General features: G+C 41.1%; 1 protein-coding gene across 1 annotated transcript in view; it reads left to right on the top strand.

Annotated features, from left to right (window-relative positions):
• The window catches only part of LOC130696328 (triple functional domain protein-like), a 38,231-nt gene that overhangs the window by 14,277 nt on the left and 17,954 nt on the right, over nucleotides 1-6,000 (top strand). The gene's annotated exons all lie outside the window — the stretch shown is intronic.

Below are 6,000 nucleotides of genomic sequence, written 5' to 3'. Positions count from 1 at the left end.
ATCTCGTTTCCCTCTAGCGGACGAAAGGCTTCTCGATCGGGCCACAAGAAATACTTCTCTACTCAAGTTATTTAAGCTAAAGAGGAAAAAAAAAAAACAAAAAAAAAAAAACACACGAAACAAGTGGAATAGGAAAAAACAGTGCAGTTTGTGGTGGCGCTTTCTAATTTTTTTTTTTTTCGTGTACGGTACGACACCCCGTGCTGGACCAGGTGGCTACTCGACTGTTCTTTCGACTGTCCAACTTAACTTGTCGCTCGTCCGTCTTTTGATTTTTTTTTTTTTTTTTTTTGTATCCTTTCGCTTGGGGATTGCGTAATCGGCAAGGTTGTTGGGGCGACAGTGTAAAAGAAAGAATGGCCGATTCGACGAACCAAACGCCAGCCGTCCAGGCTGCGGCCGCATCGTCTTCGACAATGACGTGGCGCAAGATCTCGCTACCGTTGCCGCATCTCTTCCCTCATTTGACCATCAACTTCAGAGGTCACATGCCACCTGCGCGCTCCGTTTCGCCTCCGTCCATCGGCGGTTCGGCTCCAGTCGCCAAAGCCAAATCGGGTCGCGATTGGAAATTACGTAGACAAAAGACGTACGACTCGCCCGGCTGTCTCAACACCGCCGTCGCTGTGGCCGCCCCCACTGCAGGCAAACCGCCGCCTCATAGGCCCACGTCTGTAGCCAGTGATGCGACGGTCAGCGCTCCAGTTAGCAAGGTAAATCATCTTTCATGAAAAGGAAAAAAGAAAAAAAAAAAAAAAATTTTTGAAAGGGCAGGAATGTCATTAACGAAGAAGAAAGGGAGAGAAAAAGGGGACTTGGAGAGCGTGACAAGCCTAGTTATTACTACTTGACCGGTCCGTGTGTAGTCCCGTATTTCGTTTTATTGCCTCTTTTCCCTTACGAGAAGGACAATAAGAACTCATTAAAAGCCGAGTTGTTATTGACTCGGCTCCGGGCTCTTTGCCTTTCTCTCAAGGATGACACTGAGCGGATCTGTCGTCGGTGAATTTGTGCGTCGCCAAGGTATCACGTTTGTGCTCCGAGATTAAAAGCGAAACGAGAGAAACTTAAATACGTGAGCGGATTTTTTTCTTTCTTTTTTTTTTTGCTTCAACTTTGCCCTTCCGTCTGTCGACGTAAAAAGAAAAAAAATTTTGCGTTCATGGGTCTGTCGACTGTTCGAATGTCAAGGAAGACGAATAGAGAATAATAAAGATGATTGCGATATGCGAGGTTCGTCTAAGTTGCTACCGAATGTTGAATAGTCGTTCCGTTTTCGTTCGTGGATCCCTCCTCATCCTCCTCGCGCTCAATGCGTTCAATCTGGGTAAAGCTATTGGGAATTTCACACACACACGCGCGCACACACGCTTTCCGGAAGAGCTTTTTCTATCCGTTTCTCCCGACTTTTTGCACACTCGAAAAGAATACAATTCCCATTTTCGGCTGGGAGTAAGATGAAAACAAAATGGCGTCGGAGAAATAGTAGTAGTAGCAGCAGCCTTGTACCAATCCGGTTAGTAATAGCAGTTTCATGTTATCTGCCAGTCTTACCGATAGAAAAAAAAATTCCTTTTGGTTTCTTTTTTTTTTTTCTTACGAGTTTGGTTGACAAAAAGAAAAAATACATATATATATATTGTGGGTGGAATTGAGAGAAAGATAATAGTGGTAATAAACAAAAGGAGTGGGTAGAAGTTTGTGTGTACAATGCGACGATCGATCCATTTTCTCTTTACTGCGAAAAACATTCGAAGTGAAGTCCTGAATTCGACGCTTGCAGCTCTTTTTATTGTCAAGAACAACATTTTGGCTGTTTATTTACGTATTTGTTTGTTACGATCTCGTACGGAAGAAAGTTTGTCACTCGCGGGCGTTGCCGAAGCGGCTCGTGTTCATAACGGAACATTCTGAGAAGAGGTTGTTTTTCCTTTTCTCTCTTTTTTTTTTTTGTTGTTTTATAGACAAACGCTGTAGACAATTCATGTTTGTTTTTGTTTGTTTTTTTTTCTGACGTGTGCGACGTGACATACACAGCCAGACGCAATGCGAATAATAAAAAAATGGGACTGAAAAAAGGTGGAAAAATAACGTCCGGAACTCGTGGCGCGCGCTTGTTCCAATAAAGATCGTGAGAAAAAAAAAAAAAAAAGGCTTTCATGGTTAGATCGTTAAAGTGAAAACCCATGCCACTTTGAGTCAATTGTAGCTGTAAAAAGATCCGTAATATTTCATTGTAATGGCTTTGATACTTTTGTATTTATTTATTTTTCTAACCTTGCACCCCTCGTGAATTGGATAAGAGAATGACTATTCTCAGCGGGAGGGATGCTCGTGGGGTTATTCGCCATTGGGCGTTAAGTCATTAAATATCAAATGGAAATCCATTAAGTGCGTGGGGGTGGGTTGTTAGACGTGTTGTACGTAACTGACAACCCGCCCTTTGACCACTGCGGTGAGCCCTTTATTTATTTTTTTTTTGTTGTTGTTTTTTTTGCGGCTACTGAAACATTAAAAAAAAAAAAAAAGGTGCGGGCGGGAGGGCGTCGTGAATGGCTAACTGTGACAAACGTGTTGTTTTAACAACCTTTTGTTACGTTGCCCAAAAAATGCGCTTACTGATGGCTCTATTTCCAGCGAACGTTTGCCGAGACGAATTGAACTAAATATCGATTTAGTTTCAGACATGTTTTCAATCGATCCGTGTTGTATTTTTCTAAACTTGTTTTTCTCCCGTTCGTTTTATTCCTTTCTTTTTTTTTTTTTTTTTTTTCGTACAATTTTTGTGTGTGTGAGGAAGTTTCCAATTCCCCTGCCTACAGAGTCTGCTCAAAATATCAGCATAGGAAGATTAGAGAACCCGACAGCATCGTGAGCATTATCATTCATGAAATGTCGCCGGCGACGTTCTGCCCGTCTGCGACATTTTAGCACTGCAGTAGTCCTAACCGAAAATGGGAAACTCACGTCGACTTATCCGAGGCCTCAGGCTTTGAACGATTTTTTTTTTTTCTTTTTTTTACCATTTCGCTTTTAAATATTTTAAAGTTAGACGACAGACGAGAAAGTCTTGATTTTCAATCAGTCAAAAGCTGTCCTCGAAATGAAAGGGAAAAAAAAAAAAAAAAATGGAAGCTCCAAATCCTATATGAGATTTTTTTTTTTGTGTGTGTGTGTGCCAAGTTTGTGCCTTCTCTCTGCGACTCAAACTTGCGATTGCCTCGAGCCGGATAGGCATGTCCCCCCCCAAAAAATCCGAGTAAACTATGGATGTAACAAGTTAGCAGAGGGTGCTTTACTTTGAATATCAATCGTTCTGCTCGGGTTTGCAGAGCACATCGCACCGTAAGTTCGTTTACTTTGTTTTGTATTTTTTGTTTGTGGGGGAGGGGGGGGTTTCGATTCGTGAGTTGTGTCACGATAAAGAGAAGCCCTACTTTTAGCCGTACTGAAACTAGATTAATGGCGCGTCTTGTCATTAGGCAAATGGAGGAAACTTGTGTCTGCCTCTTGTTTGTTGTTTTCGGTTCTATGTTCTAGAGCGACATACGCGTAAGTGCACGCGTCGTGTCGGTCGTTTACAATTGCATTTCTGCTTCAAGTTGAAACGGATTTAGCACAAGAGGCCCGCCATCTTTTGAACGAGGAAAGAGAAGATTGAGAGACGCAAGAGTGGGGGGTACATTTTTTAGATTGAAATGCATCAAATGCAATCGAGTTCAGTTTTTTTTTTTTTTTTTTTTTTTTTTCGTACGGGTAAAAGCAGCACACAGTGATTGTGAAACACAAGGAAGCGGGCAGAATGTATGCAAATCATTGTTATTATTTTTTCTTCTTCTTTCTATACCTCGCCGCCGGGCGAAACAAATGATAAAACTCCCTGCGGAATGCGTCCCGAATGATTCAGCGACAATCATTTGCAATCCGCATTTTTATTTTATTATTTTAATTAGTACGAAAAGAGAAAAGAGAGAAAGAAAAAAAGGGTCATGTCGGACGTCATGCAACTAACGTAACTAGCCAAAATTTAACGAGGTACAACAAGGAGGCAAAAAAATGTAAAAAAGAGGCCAGCCGTGTGGCTGTTGTGGGTTGTTACTAACAGCAACCCTGAAGCCGGAATGCCGGATGGCACAAAACCCTTTTATTTTTTTCAATTCATTTTCATCGCTGTTTTCCGTCTTGGAGCCAGCGTGAGCTATTGCTTCGTTGACACACATAGGCAAAACTTTTGTGCTAACATTTCCCTCCCCTCCTCAACTTGCTTTCTACTCTCTTTTTTCTCGTGTAATTATGAAGTACGTCGGTTGATGCGGTTATAGTCGCCAGATAATTGCCAATTACAAAGCGAAGGATGCCAACAGAAAAAGAAAAAAAAAAAAAAAAATAAGGCCATCTTTTGCCTTTAATTAGCACCAGTAGGCAAGAAAGGCCTTCATCAACCGACAGTTATTCGATCCGAATTCTTTTTTTTTTTTAGCGTTTCATCGTCAAATGTGTTTTTTTTTTTTTTTTCGCCATAGGGAACGAATGATGAAAGCGGAATGATTACAAAAGACAGGAAACGTACCAAAAAAGGAAGAAAAGAAAAAAAAAGGAGATAGATACGGAAGTAAATCAAACGGACGAAAAGAGAACAAAATAGAATAGTATGACACATGGAAGTTGGAAAACACGTTGAAGGATTTTGTTAGCTTTTAATGGCGGAGGGGAGAGAAAAAAAGATCCGCGAAAAGGAGGAGGACATTCCTTGGCAACCGTTAAAGAAATCGACGCCCCCATCCATTAAACGTGGGCGTCAATGTGTGTGGCGTATGCGCTGCTTGGCGGAAAAAAAAAAAAGAAGAAGAAATGGATTCGATTTGAATGCGTTGGAAAGACAAGGATCCTGGCGAAAGGCGGTGTAGGTCACGCCCGACTATTGGGCACGTGAAAAAAAAAAAGAAAACGAAAATCCTTGTCCCCTTCTCTCGATGGCCGTCGATTTATATATAGAAGCGTACCTCCCCAAAATAAAGAGAAATACGAAAGAAAAATAAAAATAAATTCTCGTCTAAAGCCTTTTTCGGGAGCTAAAAGGTGGGCGTGTCTAATGGGAAACGGCCCAGATCTAACGCCGTGCAATTTCGTTTGCGTCCGTTCTTTTTTTTTTTTTGTTTTTGCCAATATTTCTATTTTCTCGTTTGGTCCTTGGCCTTTTCCTTTCCAATGCGTTCGAAATGGGGGGGGGGGAAAGAGCGTCGATTTTCAACTGAAACTCTTTACCCTTACAGAGTCCTTTGAGACTGTAGTTAGTATAGATCGATCGTTCCAGAAGCTATCGTTTCTTTTGTATTATTTTTTTTTTTTTTCCTTTCTATGTATATCTCGTTCGGAGTTTCTCCTCCCGCTAGGATCCGTTAATTGAATCGGTAAAGCGCAAGGCGATTTGGCTTTGGAGCGAGGGCGGAAAGAGCCCCCGCCCCCTGTCTATGCTCTAACTTCAAGTTTCAGCTCTTTATCTATCTCTCTAAATGTTTCCACGCGGGAGTACAAAAAAAAAAAAAAAATAAATAAAACGCTAACTTACAAGGACGCGCGTTTGCGTGAAAAGGCAAACAAGAAAATGGAAGAGAAAATCATCGAGCGAATAGCCAACAAAGAAAGGTGGGAGAGCGAAGCAATGATTGCGTTGACGTTTTTAAACAAGCGGTGGCCAAAAAAAGTACTAAAGAAATCAACAAAAGAAAATGCAGAAACATCGCAATGCGTTTCGCGAATAAAACAATGTTACGCATGTTTTCTTTGATCTCTTTAACTGTAAATAATCATTCGTTATGTGAACGAATTTTCTAACTTTGGGCTCTTAATTATTGTGTCATTTTGATTGCGTTATTAGGGACGCTTTTTTTTGAAAATTCATAACTTGATTTGACGTCAGTGGCCGGTTAATAATAACGCGAAAGATGATTAGCAATAAGTTTGGGCCCCCAACGAAAAAAAAAAAAACAAAAAAAGAAG

This window comes from Daphnia carinata, chromosome 10 (genome assembly GCF_022539665.2).
Source record: "Daphnia carinata strain CSIRO-1 chromosome 10, CSIRO_AGI_Dcar_HiC_V3, whole genome shotgun sequence".
In the NCBI taxonomy this organism is placed as follows: domain Eukaryota; kingdom Metazoa; phylum Arthropoda; class Branchiopoda; order Diplostraca; family Daphniidae; genus Daphnia; species Daphnia carinata.
This window is presented reverse-complemented; position numbering and strand designations above follow the sequence as displayed.